Source organism: Macrobrachium rosenbergii, chromosome 30 (assembly GCF_040412425.1).
Source record: "Macrobrachium rosenbergii isolate ZJJX-2024 chromosome 30, ASM4041242v1, whole genome shotgun sequence".
Taxonomy (NCBI): domain Eukaryota; kingdom Metazoa; phylum Arthropoda; class Malacostraca; order Decapoda; family Palaemonidae; genus Macrobrachium; species Macrobrachium rosenbergii.
In genome coordinates, this window is record NC_089770.1 from 31754523 (window position 1) to 31779959 (window position 25437).

The 25437-nt window shown below is 49.7% G+C and overlaps 1 protein-coding gene across 2 annotated transcripts in view; it reads right to left on the minus strand.

Annotated features, from left to right (window-relative positions):
- LOC136855151 (zinc finger protein 420-like) overlaps window positions 1-25099 on the minus strand; it is a 109894-nt gene extending 84795 nt beyond the window's left edge. The window contains exon 1 of one of the 2 annotated variants that reach the window (XM_067132057.1): window positions 24946-25099. The gene's annotated coding sequence lies outside the window, so the exon portion shown is untranslated. The remainder of the gene's footprint in view (window positions 1-24945) is intronic. The other variant, XM_067132056.1, reaches the window with a different exon arrangement.
- Between the last annotated feature and the right edge of the window lie 338 nt (window positions 25100-25437).

A 25437-nucleotide genomic window follows, 5' to 3' on the forward strand; every position in this document is an offset into this window, starting at 1 on the left:
CCATGCGAAAGGGCCCAAGCTGACACCAGAGAGAAGACTCTCGAACACCTGGGGAGCGGTCGAGAGCCCGAAACAAAGTGCCCTGAATTGGAAGACCGACTCCCGAGGACAAAGCGGAGGTACTTGCAGAGAGGACGGATGAATGGGTATTTGAAAATACGCATCCTTCAAGTCCACCGTAAGCATGAAGTCGTTCTCCCTGATGGAGGCCAGCACAGATTGCGCTGTTTCCATCATGAACCGAGTCTGGCAAAAGAAACGGTTCAGGGGAGAGAGGTCTATGACCGGTCTCCATCCCCCTGAGGCTTTCTCTACGAGAAAGACACGACTGTAAAAGACTGGAGACTGGTCCGACACGACTTCTACAGCACCCTTGCTCAGCATGGCTTGCACTTCTTGCTGTAGTGCAGTGTCCTTCGAGAACCTGGAACATATGTCTGGAGATGGACCGGAGAGTAGGTGAGGGGAGGCCGAGACTTGAAGGGTAGTAGATATCCCTCCCGAAGGACATCCACTATCCAGGTCTCGGCTCCATGTCGCTGCCATGTTGCCCAATGGCTCAACAGGCACCCCCACCTTCGGCAGCATTTTGGGGGAAACGCTGCCCCTAGCGTTTCCCCTTCTTCTTCTTCCTCTTGCCCCTTTTCCGGATTGGAAAGTGGGCTGAAAGGGGCAGGAAGATCCACCCTTTCTAGAGGACGAAGAAGGCTGCGTGTTTCCACAGGACCCCTTCGAAGACTGGGACTTCTTAGGGGCCGAGGAAGTGCCAGCCTGGCCCGAAGACCTGGCCGCAGTGGGATGCGAAGACCCGGAGGTCTTGGCCACTGCCTGGTGGACAAGCCGGTTGCTGTCATCGGCACGGCGCTTGTCCACCGCAGCGTCCACCAACTCTCTAGGGAAGAGAGAGGAAACCCAGCAACGGTCCATTCCTCAGGGTCATTGCTGACTCGGGACCTACGGACCTGGAGAAGCGAGAGAGAACGGCGTCTCTCCGCTTCAGGACCAGGTTTGCCCACAGGTTTGCCGTCTGGTGGGCGAGGTAGGAGATAGCCCTACCCCCAGACTGGCACAGTCTCCCAAAGGCAGAGTCCTCCCCAGGCACGATAGCGCCCGAGGAAGCAGCTACCTTCGATACTGTGAAGGACCACAGATCGAGCCAGGAGACTGCTTGGAAGGCCGCCATGGCGGTGGCTTCCAGGGTTGCAGCTTCTTGCTGAGAGAGGGAGATACTCTCTGCAGTAAGCTGCTGCAACGTCAGACCCGGATCCAGACGAGTCAGGTCCGGGTCAACCTGTTTAGTCAGCAACGCCCTCTCCACTGGAGTGTAGAAGCGCTTCTGGAGAGGCAGAGGAGGAGGAAGAAGCTTGTCCGAGCGGCTCGATCTGAAGCAAACTGTCTTGCCCAGACACAAGACCATTCACCTGGTCGAGGGCCCCCTCGGCAAGCGTGGACCACGGCAGCCCCACCAAAGCCTTGGGTTCCTTCTTGGGTCCCCAGAAGGATTCGAGGCGCGACGGACAATCCACAGACGAGGCCATTCTCCCTTCCCCCGGAGGTCGTTGTGCTGACTAATCAGCGCGATAACCTCAGCAAACGTCCTCTGTATCTCAGGGGTGTCCGCATCCTGGGGGAGAGGACCCTCGAGTCCTTCCAGGGTGCGGTCCTCCCGATCTACTCTCCCTGCAGGAGGGAGAACCTCAGCAGACCCCGTGATCCTTCCTGAACCACGCGGGCGTAAGACCTGGTCGAGCCAAGGACTGAGCCAGGTTCATACCCCCACGAGGTGAACTCTGGGGAGAAACTCCCCAGAGTTCTTCCTGTCCGACTCGCGCCCCTGGAAGAAGCCCAAGGGTAGAGGGGACAGGTGAGGAGGATCGGGCACTCCCACTGGCCCTGCTGGCCGAACCAACAAGGGCAGCGAGCCGGAAGCGATCACCAACCCATGGAGGTGGTGATGGCAACCTGGGTCGAGGAGAGTGCTTATGCCTGGGTGAAGCAGTCTCCCGAGGAGAGCGGAGCGGCTTGCGCGAGCCAAGCGCTCACCTCCCCCGAGCCAGGCTGGCCGCGCGGACGTGGCCGGGGACTGGGAGGAGTCGAGCGCGAGGCTGGCTGGCGCGAACTTGCGCTGTCCTCTAGACGCGCCCCAGTCTTCTTCGAGGCCATAACCTCTCAGGAAGACTGAGCAGGGGACCTCTTCTCTGCTTCTCCAGGTGTCCAGACTCAAGGGACCAATGCACCTTCCCGGGAACCTGGCTTGGCACCTGCAGAAGTACCAGCAGGAAGAGTCAAAGCACCTGCATGCCCTGACTCTTTCTCTCGGCCCACGGCCGAGTTTGTACAGAGAGAGGTTTCTCCCGTATCAGACTGGGGTACCCGGGTCTCCTTGGAAACCCGGTACTGGAGCAACTCGCGAACGAGTGTCCGGCGCGGACCCGCTGGCCTTAGAAGCAGGAAGTTCTTCGGCGCAGCAGGGGGAGTGCAGGCCGTGGTCTGTACGCCCTTGGCTCCCGCTGCGACTGACCCGGGGGCCAGAGCAGCGGTTCCCTGATCCGTGGATCGGGAAGAGCCAGCGAGAGATCCCACTGCCTTCCCTGTGGAAGGAGGCAGACCCTTAGAAAGTCTCAGTGCGAGACCTCTTTGGGGGGAGGCAGGCTTCTTCTTCTTTGGCTGCAAAGCCTCAGAAGGAGAAGAGGAAGAAGAGGCAGCAGACAAAGATGAAGACGATGATGACAAAGACGAAGATGAAGACAACACACCTTCCTAGACCTCTCTCTTCTTCTTCTTCTTCTTCACCATCTTCTTCAGGATGGAGGTCAGTCCCCCAACCATGCAGGAGCAGCCGAAGACTCAGGAACAACCAGGGGGGGCTGCAGCAGAAGGCACAACCGGGCAGAGACCGGGTGCTCGGCCAGCATTTGCCTGGGGGGAACATCAGTGCGGCCAGCCAGGAACAAAAGGTGGAGGGGCCAGGGATGAAGGCAGGGTGGCGATGAGATAGCCAGGCCAGGCTGCCCCAGGGTCGATGGGATGGGGACTGGAACAGTCGAAGGCCAGGCTGGAGAGTCAGACGAGGAGCCGGAACCATTGTCATGAACAAGCCAGGGTCAGCAACGGGGGCAGCGACAGTCACATACGGGGCATGATGACGTCACCATGTAGGAAGGCCAGCAGGTCGTGATAGGGGCCAGAAACCCAGGGGGCAGCGGCACAGCATGGTGAGGCAGGATGCAGCCAAAACATGGGGTGTCCAGATGTGAAGCCACCATGACACCAGCTTCTGGAACAAATCCTTGACATGGTGACAGTCGTGGTGGTGGCTGTCGGTAATCTTGAGTCTGTCACTGGAGCGGGGACAGATGGGACACCAATCCCTCCAGTGACAGAACGCCAGGTAGACCCAGGTGTAGCCAGGCAGAAGATAAGGATTGGTGGCCTGGCTATCCAGCCCGAAACCTGAAAACAATGCTCCAGTCGGTTAAAATGGGGAAGCCTCCACTCGCTCTGGGGAAAAACTCCCCCCGAACGGGAAGAGACCTCAGAGAGGATGTCCTGATCAACTCTCCCCCCACCCCTTCCACAAACGATGAAATGAATGAGGAAGGGAGGGGGAGTCCTCACCTGAGGGAGAGGGAGCAAGAAGGGGAAGTTTGCAGGGAGGGAGAAACGAACCCGACACATTAGCCACCACTGGAGTCGTCGGGGCATGTTTCCCTCGGACGACTCCTTGGCAGGCTTCTGATGGTAACGTCTCTCCTCCCCTCGAACTTCCCCATTGCTCTGGAGGACCAGGAACAACACTCACTACAAGGAGCGTCGCGTGAACACACACGTCCCCTGCAAGATGTGGCAAAGGGTGTGTGGGTCCACGTCGACTCTAGATCTAAAAGAGTTGCACTTTTTCCCCTACCCCAGGACACACACGCTGGGGATAGGAAGGTTTTAGATTATTTTTTCATTTCAAAAAAAAAAAAAAAAATTCCCACCAAAAGCTGAAGGAGCAGTCAGGCAGAGAGAGCGAAGAACAACGTCCGCATTCAGCTACGACGGCCGAAAGCAAATTGGAATGTTTACATCCGGGCAGGCGGTACTCCTGCCTCCCGGACAGTAGTTAACTGCCTAACCACCTTGTTTGAAGAGTTCAACGGCCGTTTCCAGCCTACGCCTGAAAGTAATCCCAATGTAAAGGACCGAGGGTTTGTATATTGTGTCGGAACAAACAAATTAAAGAATATTTCTTGTTAAAAATAAAATAAATTAAAACTTTTCTCCTCTGAATGATGGCTTAGATATGTTTGAAGAAAACCCGGCAATTTGCATTTTCTTCATTATTAGGAGGTACCTTTATATATATATATTTACTGGTTCAATACAATTAAACTGGGGCAGGAAATGCATGGCAAAAATTGGTGTTATTAGGCTGGACCAAGCCAGGGTTTCGAAGGTTTGGGGAGAAAGACAGTAAATGGGCTTACAGAGTCAAAGACACTCCCTCTACATTGTTGTTGAGACACCTGTCAAAACAGGGGCATGAATTTTTTATAAAAATGAAGAATTTTTGAAGGAGGGGCCCTAACCTTAAGAAAGGCCAGGAACCCTTTAAGGCAGTGGTACCGCATGGTGTATGAGAGGCAGGGCAGCCTTGAAACCTGGGTATCCAGGTGAAAACCACTGACACCAAGTAACTGAACATGCTACATGGTGACCAAGGTTAATTCAGGTGTAGTGTTGCTGTATGTATATGGTGTCACTGGAGCCTGACAGATGTAAACCAGACCTCCAGTGATGGAACGGTGAAGTAGGCCCAGGTGTAGCCAGGTTATGATAGTCTGACCTGGAGGTTCAAACCCAAAACCTGAAGAAAAAAAGTCGGGTTAGTTCAAAATAAAGAGAAATTCTGAAGGAAAAAACTCCAGAATGAGAAGAGGACCCCGAGAGGATGTCCTACAGTCCAACTGTATACTTCCACACGATGAAATGAAACAAATTATCTTTAAGGGGAGGGGAGTCCTCACCCGAGGGAGAGGGAACAAGAAGGGAAGCTTGCCGGGAGGGAGAAACGAATATCACATTAGCCACCACTGGAGTTTTCATGGCATGTTACCCTCAGAAAAATTCCTAAAAAGCTTAAAGACGGTAGCAACATCTCCTCCCTTTTCGAACTTCCTCCACTGCTCGGGAGACCAAGAGCAACACTCATTGCAAGGAGCGTCATGTGAACACACACACCCCCTGCAAGATGGCCAGAGAGCACGTGGGTCCGCGTTGACGCTAGATCTAAAGGAATTACATTTCTTGCCTTCCTACCCAGGACATAAAACCTGGGGATAAGAATTTAAGGCTTATCAACATTCATGATCTTGCAAAGAAAAAACAAAAAGTTCCCAGGGAAAAGGAGAAAAAGGGCAGTCAGGCAGAGAATAAGAAACAGCAAACGGTCCGCATTCTATATCCGAAAGCAAATTGTGAATGTTTAATCCGGGCAGGCTGTACTCCCGCATTGCAGTAGTTAACTGCCTGACCACCTTGTTTGAAGTTCAATTATTATTTTGGTTTCTGCAGCCTACATAAAGTAATCCTCTCTCCTAAAGGACCTCAGGTTTGTATATTGTGTCAGAACAATCCAGAGTTTGGGGACCTAACCCAGTGAATTATCTTACAACATGTCACGCAAACTGGAACCCCCCACTTGGAAAAAATCGTTTAGTTAAAGTTACAAACTGGATACACCTGCTTTGAAGGCTGTCCTTCTTCAGGAAGTTCAACATGAGCAACTTCTTTTATGACAGGGCCTGAAAGGTATGGAAGAAGTGTTTTGAACGGTTCATGATTTGTCTGAAAGTGCAATAACTTGTTAATCTGTTATCCCTATGCATGATTCAACACACCTTGCATGTTCACTCCCAAACTATAAGTTAACCTGAAAGAAAAAAAACATAAGCTTTGAGTTTATTCTTAACCTGTTTTAGGAGTTTCCAAAGCTTGCATTCTTCTGGTTTTCTACTGAAACTGTTGCAATTTTCAGGCCCCAACTGTTGTCTGAATCAGGAACTACTGAGAATCATCCCCATAAAAATGACAAGACAGCAAAATTATCAACCCTGCCAGCCTTCTAATGTAAACTGGTCAGACGGGAAAGTGTACCTGTACCCTAAAAACAAAAACAACACTACAGAAATTTTTGGCATCTTTCAACAACATTTCTCTGTTTTATCTTATCTGGAAAGGGGATTCATTTCCCAGGTACTCCACTAAACAACACTGTGAAATGCATTTAACCCGCCTGCCTAGTATCAAACACGGTGTCAAAAGGGAGTTGGACAACTGTACCCCAAAAATATGAATTTTGCCCACACATATAAAATTTTTCTCAAACATTTATGGTTTCTTTCTTTAATGTCATGAAAAGCAGGGCCTTTTGGGTGGTTCCCATTTGTGAAGTAACACGTAAGTTGTGCAAAACTTCCTGTCCAAAGTTCCTTGAGGCTTGCAATGGTGTTGGCAATGTAGTTGTCCCCACTTTTATGAAATGAAACATAAATTGTGCATCAGGAAATTTAATTGAATATTTCATTCCTGGTCTTAAAACATACAGATTTTTATTGTTTCTTGTTCAGTACAGTGGCTGAATCAAATCAGTGAGCTTTTTGCTAGTTCTCAGTTCGAACTGAACCTGAGCCTGAACTTTTTGAACATGACCTCCCAGTGTCTTGTGAGAGAGCTGATCAGTTACTGAACTTTTTGAGAGGCCTACTGCTTAGGCAACTACAAATGGTTAATCAAGCTTTTATCAGAGGAAGTGTTCAATTTTGTAGACTACCTTCAGAGGAAGTCTAAAAAGAGCCATTTCTACCAAACCATTTCCATGCATTTTTAAAGGCAGTCTGGCATGATCTCTACCTCCCGGTCCATAAGGTAAGGCCAGTTAGTTCTGAGATTCAAAGGAATTTGCTGAACTCTTTTCAAAAATTGTTTTTCAGCTGTTGATGATTGCACCTTCCAGCCAGCTTGGGAGAGTTCCTGCTCTTGTTTTTACCAAAATAAAATGATATTTTTATGATAAAATAAGGTTTTACTTATACTTACCTGGTAGTTACATATAGCTGTCGTCTCTGACGAGCAGAATTTTAAATTTCCTGCTAGCGCTAAAAACATACATCTAGGTGATCCCTCTACCAGCGCCCCTCTATAGGTAACAAGGAACTATCCCAACAATGTTCTAGAACCCATTAAGTTTTAAGCCCACTTGACATGAGAGGGGGCATGGGCAAAGCAGAATATGTAACTACCAGGTAAGTATAAGTAAAACCTTATTTTATCATAAAAATATCATTTTTACTTATAGGACTTACCTGGTAGTTACATATAGCTGATTGGCACCTTTAGAGGGGGTGGGATCATGTCAGCCACATATATTGTTAGAAATCAAAAACATGAATTTTAGTTCCTTACCTTGAAGGATTGCTGACTCAGCAGTTACTGCCTCTGTAGTCTGCTTATCCCTCGATTGTATAGACAGGATATAATGGATCCGGGTGTCAGATACAATCTGTTAGTACTTGTCACATCAGAGGACAACGTTGGACGGACAAGACTTAGTATGCCCTTGCTCTGGGCGTGTTCCAAATTAACAATAAGGGATCACCTCCAACACCAAAATATAAAATTAAAAACTTTCAACCATAAAATTAAAAGATTGTAGGTACTCCTAAACCAACAACATAGTACCTACAAAACGACGCAAACCAAACTCAATTTCCAACTTCAAGGAGAAAATGTTAGTGGATAGGGTTGCCCTCTTTCTCCCTCACCCACCACCGTGTCAGTAACTACTAAAGGCCCTAAGGTACTGCCATTGTCAAAATCAGTCTTCAATTCTGACAAGTAATGCGATGCGAAGACCGACTTACATCGCTGGATGTAGAATTCACAATCTTCTGCACTGAGAGGTTGTGCCTGAAAGCCAAAGAAGTAGCTACAGCTCTTATCTCATGTGCTCTCACTTTCAGAGTTCCCGTGTCTGAGTCCTGACAATGGACATGGGCTTCTGAAATAACTTCTCTTAAGAAGAAAGCAAGAGCATTCTTAGAAAGTGGTCTTGACGGGTTTCTCACAGAACACCACAAGTTCTCCAAGAGCCCCCTGATACCTTTTGTTCGGTGAATATAGAACTTTAAGGCTCTCACCGGGCACAACAATCTCTCTTGTTCTCCTTCTCCCACAAGATCTGAAAGGCTCTTAATGCTGAAAGACCTCAGCCATGGTCTGGACGCATCTTCGAGTCTTCGCTAAGAACCTAAGAGAGGAAGAACAAACAGCTTTTCCTTGAGAGAAACCAATGTTTTGTCAATGCATGAACCTCACTCACCCTCCTGGCTGTTGAACCAGTTCTTGTTACTAGAAAATAGTTTTCTTAGTCAAGTTTCTCAGCGATGCATTTGCCAAAGGCTCAGGTCGGATCTGAACAAATCCATTTAAGGAACGATGTCCAGATTCCATGCTATTTGTTTAGGGTCTCTGAACTTTCGTCTTCGAGGTATTAAAAGACTTAAGTAAATCTGTTAGATCCTGATTGTTCGAGATGTCTAGACCTCTGTGCTTAAATCAGTAAGTGCAAGCATTGATCGATACCCTTTAATCGTGCTCAAAGACAATCCTTTCTCCTTAAAAAAAATAGCAAGAACTTCGCTATTTGATTTAGAGAGGTTTTAGAAGACGAAACTCCATGTCTATTGCACCAGGTTCTAAACTGATTCCATCTAGCCTGGTATACTGCGGTCAGAAGACTTTCTTCTGGGTCAGATAATGGCGCTTTGCAACCTCCTTTGAAAACCTCTCTTCCTGAGGAGTCGTCGACAGTCTGCAGGCGACAAGCCGTTTGAGCCCACAAGTTCTGATGGAACCTCAGGAAGTGGGGTTGTCTGAGTAGATCTTTCCTCGACGGGAGGATCCTCGGAAAATCTGCGAGGAGGAGGAGAAGATCTGGGAACCATTCCCTCGATGGCCAGAAGGAACGATTAGAGTCATCTTGGTGTTCTTGTGGTTCCTGAACTTTTCCAAGACCTTCCTGATAATTTTGAACGGTGGAAAAGCGTAAAGATCTAGGCAATCCCAACTCATTGTCATTGCATCCACCCAAAGTGCCTTGTCGTCCGGATCTGGGGAGCAATATACTGGGAGGCGTTTTTTGTTCTGTCTGTTGCAAACAGGTCTACTAGCGGACAACCCCACAGATTCCACAATCGTTTGCAAACCTGAAGGATGTAAGGTCCATTCCGTGGGCAAGACTTGGTTCTTCCTGCTTAAAAGATCCGCTGTTACATTCCTCTCGCTTTTATGAACCTGGTCAATAACGTGACCTCGTTCTCTTCCGACCATTCTAAAAGTTCCTTGGTCGCCTGATACAGGAGAAGGAATGAGTGCCCCTGCCTCTTGATATAAGCAAGAGCTGTCGTGTTGTCCGACTGAACTAGAATAACCTTGCCTTTTACTTCTTGCTGAAATTGCATCAGGGCTAGATGTACCGCTTTCAGTTCTTTCACATTTATGTGCAGTTCTTTCTGCTCTTCCTGCCACAGGCCCCACCTGACATTCCTTGTTGTCTAAAGTCGCTCCCCACCCCTGATCCGAAGCGCCTGACAAGAGTGTGAGGTCTGGGTTCTTGATAAAAGAGAAATTCCCTCCTGTAGCCTTTCCCATGAATTCCACCAGAACAGCTCCTTCTTGATCTGATCTGAGATCTTGAAAAGAAAGGAACTGGATGGGTTTTGCGTGGCCATTGGCTTTGTAGATAAAACTGCAGAGGCCTCATCTTGAGTCTCCCCAGTTTTACGAACTTCTCCATCGAGGCTAAGGTCCCCAGTAAGCTCATCCACTGGTTGGCTGAGCAAACCTCCACATGTAGAAAGTCGTCTATCATGCTTAGACAAGACTCTACTTCATCCGTGACGGAGAAGCCCGAAAGTCAGAGAGTCCATTCTCACTCCCAAATAAACTATCTGCTGTGATGGTGACAGGGACGATTTCCTTCCATTGACTAGTAGGCCTAGTTCCTTTATCAGAGATAATGTCTTCATTAGGTCCTCCACACATTTGGCTTTGGAGTGTGCTTTCAGAAGCCAGTCGTCCAGATACATTGACATCCTTATTCCTTGTAAGTGAAGATTCTTCATACCGTTGACAGAACTCTTGTAAACACTTGAGGTGCAGTTGACAGTCCAAACAAAGAGCTCTGAACTGGAAAACTTTGCTTTGGAAAACAAACCTCAGGAACTTCCTTGATTCCTGATGGATAGGAACATGGAAAGCACGCATCCTGGAGGTCTATCGAGACCATCCAGTCGCCCTTGAAGAGATGCTAACACTGACTGTCGTTTCCATCGAAAATTTTTCGTTTTTTTACAAAAACGTTCAATGCGCTCACGTCTAGAACCGGCCTCCAACCTCCCGACGCCTTTGAAACTAAAAAGAGAATGGTTGTAAAACCCCTGAGAGCATGGGGTCGGCACTAACTCGATGGCTTGTTTCCTTAGCAGTGCTTCTACTTCTTCTCGAAGGGCGCAAAAACTTCTGAGAGTCGTTGGAGTATGTTGGAAAAACGACTGGAGCGTCCGATGGAGAGGGGGCTTTTGTTGGAATGGGATGGAGTACCCTCTCTGGATCACCTGAGGTCCAAGGATCTTGAGTGACCTTTTGCCAGGCTTCCGAGAACGACTGGAGTCTGGCACCTACTGCTATGTGGAGGACAGCACACTCATTTCTTTTGTTGAAAATTGGAAGGTCACTTTTTAAAGATTTTCCTTTCCCACATTTAACTTGGAAAAGGGCCGGTGAAGCAGACTTGCCCTGAACGACTTGGAAGTGTCCTTTACACCGAAGTTTTGGTGGAAGTAGCTGGCAGAGTGTCTTCTTCTAGTCTTCTTTGGCTTTCTTTGCTGACTGAGCCAACAGGTCCTGTGTAGGGCCACGTGTGAGAGCTTCAGCAGTCTCTCGAACTAAAGCCTTCGGGAACAAGTGGTCCTTCTGACAAAGGAGCAAAGAGGAGAGCAGACCTCTGGCTGCGGAAACACCCCACAAAAAAGAGCACCAGAGTTGTCGTTTCTTCAGAACTCCGGTTGCAAAACCGGAAGTTAGCTCAAGGCACAATCGCATACCCCCTTGTCTATGCAGTCGACTAACAAAGTGAAATCCGTCGACTGCGCATCCGAAAGTCCGAATTCTTTGACTTTCCTAGCCAGAGCCGCCACTGACCAATCAAGGAAACTGATGACCTCCACAACAGCGAAAAATACTCTGAGAAGATGATCCAACTCTGACTGCGTGAAAAGATCTTCTGCTGATTGAAGAGCTGTGTGACGACTTGAATCCACTAGACTGGAGAAGTCTGTCATGATGGAGGCAGACACACCCAAAGAAAAAATCGTTCTCCAGTCTGGGCATGCGGCCATCCTGAGCCAATCTGGAGGGTGGAAGACAAAACATACTCTTGGACTCTCTCTTGTCTGAGAGCCAGGGTTAATTTTCTTGATAGCCTTCTGTGGGGGTGATGGCTAGGGTGTAAAAGGAGCTGGGTCCGGGTTGTGTAGTTGTTAAACTGCGATCTGGGAGAAGCTTGAGTCTTGGGCAGGCTTGTAAAAGAGTCCCCAAAGTTTTCCACGTGAAACTTGAGTAACTCCTTATAACCCGGAAGATTTCTCCTTAATTCCTGGAAAGTCCTCTTCTATTTCTTCATCTTCTTCGATCATTTTCTTCTCTCTCCGACAGAAGACACAAGACAGGTGCACAGTCAGTTTCCTCAAGGTAGGTGATGAGAGGAAACTCTGCATTTGGAGCTGCCGGAGGCGCAGAATCAGGTGGTGTGGAGAGGAAGGCAGGGCGCTGCCAGTGTTGAAAACCTGGTGGGGTTGAAGTCTGCGCCGGTGAGACATGCTGAAGGCCAACTGGTGGTCCTCAGAGAAGAATCCTGGTCGTGTTGTATATCCTCAGGTGCATCGTCTTGATGTCAAGACTTGTGCCATTATGAACCGTTGTCAGCAACAGGTGCATCCACAGTTTAAAAGAAGAGGAGAGAGATGAGAAGAATTTCTAGATTTTAATTATAAAAGTTACTGTAAATAAAACTGGGTCTTGTTGAACACTGGCAGGTGGGGAGTGCAGAGAGGGTCTGGGAGGGTTCCTGGTGGGTGGGCGGTAGACGCCCTGGAACGGGTCACGCCACACGGGCAATAGTAGACTTGGTGACTTCCTTCCGAAGTCGGGGCTGATCTGCTGCTTTGATGAGGGTGGGTGAAAAGGTTCAGGCTCCTCCTGGGTGGGGGTAATGGGGTCCGTCACTCTTTTCTTCGGCTGCTGGGAGGGGCACAAGAGAAATACAAAGAATGCCACCAAATCAAAAGAGTCACTAACATTACACTGCACTGCACTGGCACTTCACAAACAGCACAAACAATGTCTATGGTCCTGAAGAAACAAGCAACACTGGGAGATCACAACAGGAATACGATTGAAAGAATAAGCCCCACAGGCAATCGTTGAATATCCACTCCAATTTGTTTTCGAATGCCCTCTCCCTGAACCAAGTCCGACAGAGGTCTAGACCTGGGAGAACGAGGGGCCGTGAACAGACACCTCTCCACTAACACTTCACTGGTGATATGTGATTTTTGTGGCTTGGCCCAGACTGGATGGCTGCAAGGATGGAGAAATTTATGTCCATTTGTCATTTAACTTGACACGGTGATACATTGCAAACAGGGTAAACACACAAAGGAGAGTTAATAGGAGAACTTTAACAAGAGAAGAATTACCTGCCCTCACAGACTTAGCAGATGATGACCTCATGTGAATGCTTTAGCAACTCTGTCCTTTTCTAACTTCCAGAATGCATAGACCATTCATCAGTAATGCACATTCCTCTGTATTTCTGAATTACAAAATTTACCCCTATATGAAGAGCAAACTAATGGGGGTCGAATATGCATCTTTTCCAAACGATCTTTTAAAATGTTAAAGCACAATAATTCACTGTATCCAATCATACATGTTGTATATTCTTATATTGCTTTTGTATTATAAATTGCAATCATAGCCAAAATGCTTTGGTTTGGAAATTGCAGACAAAAATTTTATTTCACTGCATTTAACCTGTCTCTCGTTCAGAAAACTTTTCTTGGTTCTAGTTAGAACATTGAATTGGGATAGTTCCTCTAGATACTTTATTTATAAAGGCGCAAGGTTATTTTTCTTTATACAAAGTGTTTTTAAGTTGAAATATAACTAAAATATGTCTCGCGTGTGAAATTAATTTATCTATTATTTTTTCTAATAATAGATGACAATTGACAATGGCTTTTGGGGGCGTTTGTTTTATGTAAAAAAAAAAATCACAATTTTTTAAAGTAAATTGTATTTTTCCTAACTATACAAACCCCAGGTCCTTTACATTAGGATTACTTTCAGGCGTAGGATGGAAACAGCCGTTGAACTTCAAACAAGGCGGTTAGGCAGTTAACTACTGTCCGGGAGGTGGGGGTACCGCCTGCCCAGATGTAAACATTCCAATTTGCCTTTCAGCCCAGGTATCAGATTGAGGGGTGGCATGAGGTGGGCATAAAATGTAAAGGACCTCGGGTTTGTATAGTTAGGAAAAATACAATTTACTTTAAAAAATTGTGATTTGTTCTGACACAATATACAAACCCTCGGTCCTTTACATTAGGAGACTCACTGGTTGGAGGGAGGAATCTGAATGAGTCTCCTGAACTGACTGGAGTTCACCACCTTGTCTTCCCTTCCTGGTCGAGAGAGCGAGGAAGGGAAAAACTGCCTCTGACAAAATGATCGGGTTGTAAGAAACGCAGGATCAGTTTGTCAGACTTCTGGGTCCCTTTGCATGAAAGAGGAAAACGTCAGTTCATGCAAAGTAGGCTAGAAGAACTTGAGTCGGATGACAACAAGGCAAATACAAGCATTGGGTTTGTCTTATAGTCATGGTCTCCTTCCTCCCCTTGCAAGAGGAAGGAGTGGGGTTGCTTCTATTAACCTGAACGGAAAATAGAACGGAGCTCCGTTGGGTGCTTACCTGCCTCGACCGCCAGATCCAGCAGATCCAGCTTTAACGGCACGTCCGCTCCCTGCCCGTGGGAAGAGAGCCAGGATGGGGAGAAAGAAGAGAGGCCAGTCACTCCACATTCATTCTCCCAATCACAACCGTACATCTTAGGCGAGATGCAACCTGTCCTGTTAGAGGAGCTGGATAAGCTACACAACTTGTTGAGCAGCCACCACAGGACCCAAGGAAAAAGTGTCCAAGGACTTGTGAGCAACATCCTGGAGGTAGAAGGAGGTGAAGGTAGTCTGTTGGGACCACACACCCGCCTTCAGCACCTGTGAAACCGACATGTTCTTCCGGAATGCGAGGGACGGACCAATGCTGCGGACTTCGTGAGCTCTCGGACGAAGCGTACCGGTGTCGTCTTCTCCTGCAGCAGAATATGCTCTCCTTATCGTCTCACAAAACCAGAAAGAGATGGTGTTCTTGGACACTTCTTTCTTGGTCGAGCCAGTACTAACGAAGAGTCGTCGACACTCAGGCCGGAGGCGCCGAGTCCTCTTCAGATAGCGCCACAGCACTCTAACAGGACACAGTAGCATCTCGTCTGGTTCATTACCTACAAAGTCCTCTAGGAGGGGATCGTGAAGGACTCGAACCGTGCGTCAGGGACCGAAGGGTTCTGAGTCTTCACTACAAAATCCAAGATGAAATCGAGCGTAACTGATCCCCATCCCCTCGAGTGTTTGACATCAAAGGAAAGTCCGTGAAGTTCGCCAACTCTCTTCGCCGATGCCAGGGCAAGCAAGAAGACAGTCTTGAGGGTCAGATCCCTGTCTGACGACTCTCGTAAAGGCTCAACGGTGCACGAGTCAGGCTCCTTAGAACGAGAGTCACATCCCATGCAGGGGCCTGAGATCCCTGGGTGGGCAAGACCGTTCAAAGCTTCTCATCAGTAGGGAAATCTTGAAGGAGGAAGAGATGTCTACTCCTTTCAGCTGCAAGACTAGGCCTAGTGTGGCACGGTAGCCTTTCACAGCTGAAGTGGAGAGAAGCTTCTCTCGGTGAAGGAAGGCAAGGAAGTCCGTGACCTGCTGAGTAGTACCTCTGACTGGAGAGATACCCCCACAACTCGACGACACCAACCACAGAAGACGGACCACTTTCCCTGGTATACCGCTGCGGGAGGATCTTCTGAGGTATCCTGCCATCTCTGTTGCTGCGCGACGCGAAAAGCCTCTCGCTCGCAAGAGATGGTGGATAACCTCCAGCCGTGAAGACACAGGGAATGCACTGCCTGGTGGAACCGCTCTATGTGGTGAGGTTGACACAGCAGGTTGGGCCAGGGGGGATCTCTCTCGGCGCCTCGGAGAGGAGAGCTAGCAGGTCCGGTACCAAACTGGCCTGGGGCCATTTGGGTGCCACCAGAGTCATTCTGAGATTCGGGGTGATCATCACTTGGCTGATCACTCCGGCCAATCAGACAGAATGGGGAAAAGGCATATGTGTCGAGATTGTCCCATGGGGTGTTGGAACGCGTCCTCCGCAGCGGCCCCATGGGTCCGGCACGACAGAACAGAAGACCTGGAGTTTTCTGTTGTGCCGGGTGGCGAACAGATCGATGACTGGACGCCCCACAGGTCGAACAGCCTTTCCGCACTTCCTGATGGAGGGACCATTCGGTCCCTACCACCTGGCTTCTGGCAGCTGAGCTTGTCTGCCACGACATTCCTCTTGCCTGGAATGTACCTGGCTGACAGCTCTACCAAGTGAGCCACGGCCCACTCGTGCACCTGCATTGTCAACTGGTGAAGCTGGAGGGACACCAGTCCCCTGCTTGTTGACGTATGCCACTACCGTGGTATTGTCGCTCATCAGTACCACAGAGTGTCCCATCACTCGATCCTGGAACTCTTGGAGGGCCAGGAAGGCCACCTTGAGTTCCAGGATGTTGATGTGAAGGTGCTTGTCGTCTCGGTGCCACACTCCCAAAGTCAGCAACTCCTCCAGGTGTGCGCCCCATCCCTCGGTCGATGCGTCTGAGAACAGAAGCATGTCCGGAGGGGGAGTATGCAGGGATACTCCTATCAAGAGGTTCCTGTCGTCCACCACCAGCAAAGGTCCTTTCTCACCTTCCTCGGAAAGAGGAATGAGGAAGGACTGGGGGTCTCGGGACTGGGACCAATACTCCTTTAGTCTCCACTGGAGAGACTGCAGGTGAAGACGCCCATGAGGTACTAGCTTCTCCAAAGACAACAGGTGACCGATGACGACTTGCCATTGCCGAGCTGGCTGCTCCTGTCGAGACAGGAACAGCTGTGCTGCCTGCCTGAACTTGCTGATACGAGAGTCCGAGGGAAAGACTTTCGCTGCCACCATGTCTCTATCAGCATGCCCAGGTACTTTATCCTCTGCTTGGGGTGAGATCTGACTTCTCCAGATTTACCATGATCCCAAGATCCCCCAAAACTCGAGGAGACGATCCCTGTCCTGTAGCAACTGCGAGCGAGAGCTCGCCAGGACTAGCCAGTCATCGAGATACCTCAGAAGACGTATCCCGTGCGAGTGGGCCCAAGCTGACACGAGAGAGAATACTCTCGTGAACACCTGGGGAGCGGTCGAGAGCCCGAAGCAAAGTGCCCTGAATTGGAAGACCGACTCCCCGAGGACAAAGCGGAGGTACTTGCGCGAGGACGGATGGATGGGTATCTGGAAATACGCATCCTTCAAGTCCACCGTAAGCATGAAGTCGTTCTCCCTGATGGAGGCCAGCACAGTTTGCACTGTTTCCATCGTGAACCGAGTCTGGCGAACGAAACGGTTCAAGGGAGAGAGGTCTATGACCGGTCTCCATCCCCTGATACCTTTCTCTACGAGAAAGATTTGGCTGTAAAAGCCTGGAGACTGGTCCGACACGACTTCTACAGCACCCTTGCTCAGCATGGCTTGCACTTCTTGCTGTAGTGCGGTGTCCTTCGAGTGAACCTGAAAGATAAGTTTGGAGATGGACCGGAGTGTAGGTGAGGGGAGGCCGAGACTCGAAGGGTAGTAGATATCCCTCCCGAAGGACATCCACTATCCAGGTCTCGGCTCCATGTCGCTGCCATGTTGCCCAATGGCTCGACAGGCACCCCCCCACCTTCGGCAGCTTTTGGGGGGAACGCCGCCCCTAGCGTTTCCCCTTCTTCTTCTTCCCCTTGCCCCCTTTACCAGATTGGAAAGTGGGCTGAAAAGGGCGGGAGAGAACCCCCCTTTCTTGAGGAAGAAGAAGGCTGGGTGTTTCTTCGGGTCCCCTTCGAAGACTGGGACTTCTTAGGGGCCGAGGAAGTGCCAGCCTGGCCCGAAGACCTGGCTGCAGTGGAACGAGAAGACCGGAGGTCTTGGCCACTGCCTGGTGGACAAGCCGGTCGCTGTCATCGGCACGGCGCTTGTCCACCGCAGGCGTCCACCAACTCTCTAGGGAAGAGAGAGGAGGAACCCAGCAACGGTCCATTCCGCAGGGCATTGCTGACTCGGGACCTACAGACCTGGCAAAGCGAGAGAGAACAGCATCTCTCCGCTTTAGCACCAGGTTTGCCCACAGGTTTGCAGTCTGGTGGGCGAGGTAGGAAATAGCCCTACCCCCAGACTGGCACAGTCTCCCAAAGGTGGAGTCCTCCCAGGTACAATAGCGCCTGAGGAAGCAGCTGCCCTTGGATACTGTGAAGGACCACAGATCGAGCCAGGAGACTGCCTGGAAGGCCGCCATGGCGGTGGCTTCCAGGGTTGCAGCTTCTTGCTGAGAGAGAGGGAGATGCTCTCTGCAGTAATTGCTGCAACGACAGACCCGGATCCAAATGAGTCAGGTCCGGGTCAACCTGTTTAGTCAGCAATGCCCCTTCCGCTGGTGTGTAGAAACGCTTCTGTTGAGGCAGAGGGGGGGAAGAAGCTTGTCCGAGCGGCTCGATCGGCTAAGGAACTGTCTTGCCCAGACACAAGACCGTTCACCTGATCGAGGACCCCTCGGCAAGCGTGGACCACGGCAGCCCCACCAAAGCCTTGGGTTCCTTCTTGGGTCCCCAGAAGGATTCGAGGCGCGACGGACAATCCACAGATGAGGCCGTGGTCCCTTCCCCCCTAGGTCATTGTGCTGACGAATCAGCGCGATAACCTCTGCAAAAGTCCTCTGTATCTCGGGGTGTCCGCATCCTGGGGCAGAGGACCCTCGAGTCCTTCCAGAGTGCGGTCCTCCCGATCTACTCTCCCTGCAGGAGGGGGAGAACCTCGGCAGACCCCGTGATCCTTCCTGAACCACACGGGCATAAGACCTGGTCGAGTACCGAGCCAGGTATACCCCCCACGCAGGTGAACTCTGAGGAGAACAACTCCCCAGAGTTCTTCCTCTCCGACTCACGCCCCTGGAAGAGAACCCCAAGAGGCAGAGGGGACAGGCGAGGAAGATCGGGCACTCCCACTGGCCTTGCTGGCAGAACCAGCAGAGGCAGCGGGCCGAGAGCGGTCACCAACCCGCAGTGATGACGGCAGCCCCCGGGTCGAGGAGACCGCTTTAGCCCAGGTGAAATGCATCTCCCGAGGAGAGCGGAGCGGCTCGCGAGAGCCGAGCCGCACTCACCTCCCCGAGCCAGGCTGGCCGCGCGTGGGACGTGGCCGGGGACTGGGAGGAGCCGAGCGCATGGGCTGGCTGGCGCGAGCTTGCGCTGTCCTCTGGACGCGCCCCAGTCTTCTTCGAGGCCGGAGCCTCTCAGGAAGACTGAGCAGGGGACTTCTTCCCACCTCTCTCCAGGTGTTCAGCCCCGAGGGGGCTGAAGCATTGTCCCGGGAACCTGACTTGGCACTGGAAGGAGTGCCAGCAGGAAGAGTCGGAGCACCTGCATGCCCCGGCTCTTTCTCTCACCCCACGCCCTGGTCTGTACGGAGAGAAGTTTCTCCCGTATCAGACTGGGGTACCCGGTCTCCTTGGAAACCCGGGTACTGAGCAACTCGCGAACAAGTGTCCGACGCGGACTCGCTGGCCTTAGAAGCAGGAGGTTTCTTAGGCACAGCAGGGGAGTGCCGACCTTGGTCTGCACGCCCTTGGCTCCCGGTGCCCTGACCCGAGGCCAGGGCAGCGGTTCCCTGATCCGAGGATCGGGAAGAGCCAACGAGAGATCCCACTGCCTTCCCTGTGGAAGGAGGGCAGACCCTTTGAAATCTCGGTGCAAGGTTTCTTGGGAGGCAGACTTCTTCTTCTTTGGCTGCAAAGCCTCGGAAGGAGAAGAGAAGAAGAAGCAGCAGACAAAGACGATGATGATGAAGATGAAGATGAAGACGAAGACGACACCTTCCTAGACCTCTCTTCTTCTTCTTCTTCTTCACCATCTGCTTCAGGAAAGCAGTCAAATCCCCAAGCCAGGAAAGCGAGGCCACCGAAGAACAGGAGGAACAGTAGGAGGGGCTGCAGCAGCAGAAGGTGCATCCCGGGCAGAGACCATGGAGCTCGGGCCAGCAATTGCCTGGGGGAGAGAGCATCGCGCGCAGCCAGGAACCGGGGCGGGGCCAGGGAATGCAGGCGCCGCCCCTCCGCGTGGAGATCATGTCGGGCCGGCCAGGGTCGATGGGATGGGGACTGAACAGACGAAGGGCCGGGCTGGAGAGTCAGACGAGGAACCGTGGTCCAAAGACAGGCCAGGGTCAGCAACAGGGGCAGCAACAGTCACATATGGCAAAATGATGACGTCACCATGTAGGAGGCCCAGCGTTGTGAATGGAGCCAGGAAGCCAGGCGGCAGTGGAACAGCGTGGTGGCCCGCGGCATGACGCCGAAACCTGGGTGTCCAGATGCAAAGCCACCGAAACCGGCAGCTGGACAAACCTCAACATGGTGACAGTTGTGGTGGTGGCTGTCGCTTGCCGCTGTGTGGTTGTCACTGGAGCACCAGACAGGGGAGCCAATCCCCTCCAGTGACGGAACGCCAGGTAGGCCCAGGTGTAGCCAGGAGAGTTGGGATCATGGCCTGGCTATCCAGCCCGGGACCTGAAGCAAACAGTCGGGTTAGCAATGGAAGCCTCTACCCGCTCTGGGGAAAAAACTCCCTCCAACGGGAAGAGACCCCGAGAGGATGTCCTGGTCCAACTCTCCCCCCCCCATTCCACAAACGAAGAAATATAAGAGGAAGGGGAGGGGAGTCCTCACCCGAGGGAGAGGGAGCAAGAAGGGGAAGTTTGCCGGGAGGAGAAACGAACCCGACACATTTAGCCACCACTGGAGTCATCGGGGGCGTGTTTCCCTCGGACGACTCCTTGGTAGGCTTACGATGGTAACGTCACCTCCCCTCGAACTTGCCCCATTGCTCGGAGGACCACAAACAACACTCACTACAAGTCGAGTCGCGTGAACACACACGCCCCCTGCAAGATGTACAGAGTGCGTGTGGGTCCACGTCGACTCTAGATCTGAAAGAATTACACTTTTTACCCCCTACCCCAGGACACACACGCTGGGGATAGGAGGGTTTAGATGATTTTTCCATTTTAAAGAAAAAAAAGAATATTCCCACCAAAAATGACGAAAAAATGCTGTCAGGCAGAGAGCGGCGAAGAACAACGTCCGAGCGCTACGACGGCCGAAAGCAAATTGGAATGTTTACATCCGGGCAGGCGGTACTCCTGCCTCCCGGACAGTAGTTAACTGCCTAACCACCTTGTTTGAAGTTCAACGGCCGTTTCCAGCCTACGCCTGAAAGTAATCTCCTAATGTAAAGGACCAAGGGTTTGTATATTGTGTCGGAACAAGTTTGTTTTTTTTCGGCCACACACTTTGTCCCCATCCCCCTTACTGGGCAGTGTTTCCTCCCTCCCCCACCCCCAGGGTTACGCTTCTACACGCACTCATTCCCGACGAGTTTCCCACTTGCGAAATCTACCTCCCACCCCCTTCTTGCACCGCTCCCCACTTACCCCCGCTTTTGGGGCACGTGAGGAAATTTCTCCCTCCCTGCCTCGTTACCCCCCACCCTTTCAGCCGCTCTCTCCCTTTTGCGTATGGCTCCTTCTCGTTTTCCCCTCCAGCCAGCGCCCCCATAATGTATACATGTCCACTCCAGTTCTCTGTTTTCCCCCACCCAGAACCCCTGATTCCCACAGTCCCCCTTTACTGCTGAATAAAGTTAGGGGGCAAATGACACTTGGCTGCCAACAAACAAACTCACCTCCATTATCAGAAGCCGTAAAAGTGGAGAAAGAACCAGATTCCAAGGTAAAAACAGGCGCGGAGTTAATATATAGAATTACCGTTACTGCCTAACCACCTTGCTCAAGAGTTTAATGGCAGTTTCCAGCCTATGCTGAAAGTAATTCTCCTAATGTAAAGGACCAACGGTTTGTATATCGTATCGGAACAAAAGTGCCATTGAAACAGCTCCTGTTGCCCGTTTATTTGTCCTTTTTTTATGCTTGTATTTCATGTTCCAAATGACATATATGACAGGAAATACAAAATAAGGTGGCCAAACTTTTTCCAAAGTTATTTACCCCACTCAAAACCCCAATTCCCAACAGGTCCCCCTTACTGTTAGCTATTCTCAAAAGTGTTTTACCCCACCCAAAACCCTGATTTCCAATGGGTCCTCCATAACATTAGTCATTCTCAAAAGTGTTTTACCCCACCCAAAACCCCGATTCCCAATGGGTCCCCCTTACCATTAGCTATTCTCAAAAGTGTTTTACCCCACCCAAAACCCCAATTCCCAATAGGTTCCCTTACCATTAGCTATTCTCAGAAGTGTTTTACCCCACCCAAAACCCCGATTCCCAACGTTTCCCCCTTACCATTAGCTATTCTCAAAAGTGTTTTACCCCACCCAAAACCCTGATTCCCAACGGGTCCCCCTTACCATTAGCTATTCTTAAAAGTGTTTTATCCTACCCACAACCCTGATTCCCAACGGGTCCCCCTTACCATTAGCTATTCTCAAAAGTGTATTACCCCACCCACAACCCCAATTCCCAATGGGTCCCCCTTACCATTAGCTGTTCTCAAAAGTGTTTTATCCCACCCAAAACCCCGATTCCCAACGGGTCCCCCTTACCATTAGCTATTCTTAAAAGTGTTTTATCCTACCCACAACCCCGAATCCCAACGGGTCCCCCTTACCATTAGCTATTCTCAAAAGTGTTTTATCCTACCCGCAACCCCGATTCCCAATGGGTCCCCCTTACCATTAGCTATTCTTGAAAGTGTTTTACCCCACCCACAAACCCGATTCCCAATGGGCCCCCCTTACCATTAGCTATTCTCAAAAGTGTTTTACCCCACCCACAACCCCAATTCCCAAAGGGTCCCCCTTACCATTAGCTATTCTTAAAAGTGTTTTATCCTACCCACAACCCCGATTCCCAACGGGTCCCCCTTACCATTAGCTATTCTCAAAAGTGTTTTATCCTACCCGCAACCCCGATTCCCAATGGGTCCCCCTTACCATTAGCTATTCTCAAAAGTGTTTTACCCCACCCACAAACCCAATTCCCAATGGGCCCCCCTTACCATTAGCTATTCTCAAAAGTGTATTACCCCACCCACAACCCCAATTCCCAATGGGTCCCCCTTACCATTAGCTGTTCTCAAGTGTTTTACCCCACCCACAACCCCGATTCTCAACGGGTCCCCCTTACCATTAGCTATTCTCAAAAGTGTTTTACCCCACCCAAAACACCGATTCCCAACGGGTCCCCCTTACCATTTGCTATTTTCGAAATTGTTTTACCCCACCCAAAACCCCGATTCCCAACGGATCCCCCATACCATTAGCTATTCTCAAAAGTGTTTTACCCCACCCAAAACCCCGATTCCCAACGGGTCCCCCTTACCATTAGCTATTCTCAAAAGTGTTTTACCCCACCCACAACCCCGATTCCCAATGGGTCCCCCTTACCATTAGCTATTCTCAAAAGTGTTTTACCCCACCCAAAACCCCAATTCCCAACGATTCCACCTTACCATTAGCTATTCTCAAAAGTGTTTTACCCCACCCACAACCCCAATTCCCAACGGGTCCCCATTACCATTAGCTATTCTCAAAATTGTTTTACCCCACCCAAAACCCCGATTTCCAATGGGTCCCCCTTACCATTAGCTATTCTCAAAAGTGTTTTACCCCACCCAAAACATCAATTCTCAACGGGTCCCCCTTACCATTAGCTATTCTCAAAATTGTTTTACCCCACCCAAAACCCCGATTTCCAATGGGTCCCCTTACCATTAGCTATTCTCAAAAGTGTTTTACCCAACCCACAACCCCAATTCCCAATGGGTCCCCCTTACCATTAGCTATTCTCAAAAGTGTTTTACCCCACCCAAAACCCTGATTCCCAATGGGTCCCCCTTACCATTAGCTATTCTCAAAAGTGTTTTACCCCACCCAAAACCCTGATTCCCAACGATTCCCCCTTACCATTAGCTATTCTCAAAAGTGTTTTACCCCACCCACAACCTCAATTCCCAATGGGTCCCCCTTACCATTAGCTATTCTCAAAAGTGTTTTACCCCACCCAAAACCCTGATTCCCAATGGGTCCCCCTTACCATTGGCTATTCTCAAAAGTGTTTTACCCCACCCAAAACCCCAATTCCCAATGTTTCCCCCTTACCATTAGCTATTCTCAAAAGTGTTTTACCCCACCCAAAACCCCAATTCCCAATGGGTCCCCCTTACCATTAGCTATTCTCAAAATTGTTTTACCCCACCCAAAACCCCGATTCCCAATGGGTCCCCCTTACCATTAGCTATTCTTGAAAGTGTTTTACCCCACCCACAACCCCGATTCCCAATGGGTCCCCCTTACCATTAGCTATTCCCAAAAGTGTTTTACCCCACCCACAACCCCGATTCCCAATGGGTCCCCCTTACCATTAGTTATTCTCAAAAGTGTTTTACCCCACTCAAAACCCCGATTCCCAACAGGTCCCCTTTACTGTTGGCTACAGTTCTAAGGTAAATTACAGCTTAATTACAGCGGAGCGAAAAAAAATTACTTGAAATAGATTCTAGTTCAGCAGGTAAAATTCTATAGAATAACGTCAACTGCCGTAGTCTAGCTCGCCACGGAATTCCAGCTTAGATTTACCTCATTGTTTAATGAAGATTCAAAAGGTATAATAAAAAATCGAGAAAGGCTGTTCACACCGGAAATGAACATTAACCCCCATCGTTTACCCTCACACTTGGCTGACGACAAACAAAGGCTTCTCCTTGATCAGCAGCCCTAAAAGTCCACGAAAAACCAATTTCCAAGGTAAAAACAGGCACCGAGTATCAAGGTAATGGTAGTGAATGTTCCTGGTAAAGCCATACTTTATTCGCAAAACGAAAGAATGTCTGTGAACTTGTGCGCTACAGAAATCCGAACCGCTTGACCCATCTGCACAATATTTAGCAGTGACCTTCACTTGAACCCAGGAACTGTAGTTCAAGAGATAATTCTATATATTAGCTACGCGCCTCTTTTTACCTTTTCAACTGGTTTTCTCTACACTTTTAGGGGTCCTGATACTGGCGGTGCATCTGTTTGTTGTCGGCCACATGGAATGTCCCTTCGCCGTGTTTAGTACTGGCCGGGGGGGGGGGATCCATTCGTTAACAAGTTATTGCACTTGCCGGACGGGATATGAACCGTTCGAAACACGTATATATATAGCCGTGCTCTGTCTTGTGAAGATCGCGTATGGAAACCCCTTGTTGGATGGACTTCGGGGGTTAATTACAGGTTAATTAGACTCGAGCGCCAAAAAATGAAAGGTAAATTCATAATTAGGAACTAAAAAAAATGTAGAAAAAGTCAAGTTACGGCGCCGTCGCCGACGCGGAGCTCCCCTATAGTTCTACCGTTCAAGATAACATGGAAAATGCACAACCAAGAACTCACCATATCAGACTTCAGTACAGGACGCTGACTCCATAACAAAGTCACAGCCCTAAGACAACAACCTATAACCTATATGACAACACACACACCGGCATTTAGTGATGCAGGGGTAAGTCCGAGACTTCCGACTGACACAGCAGCAGCAGTAGTAGTAGTAGTAGTAGAAGGCGGGATTTGCCTTTGAAACGGTTCCTCGCGTGCTCGTTTCATTCCTTCTTTGTTTGTGCTTGTCTAAGTTTCTTGTGTCTGTAAAGCCACCATTCTTTTATGAATTCTTTCCTATTTTAAATTTCTTCTTTCGGAAGATCTGCAAATAGAAATACAATATTAGCCATCAATTCCGCTTTATTTTCTTGATATGGCTGCTGCACAAATCTCTATTTCTAATCTCATTATATATACGCTATTATTATTATTATTATTATTATTATTATTATTATTATTATTATTATTATTATTATTATTATTATTATTATTATTAAAGTAGTTTAA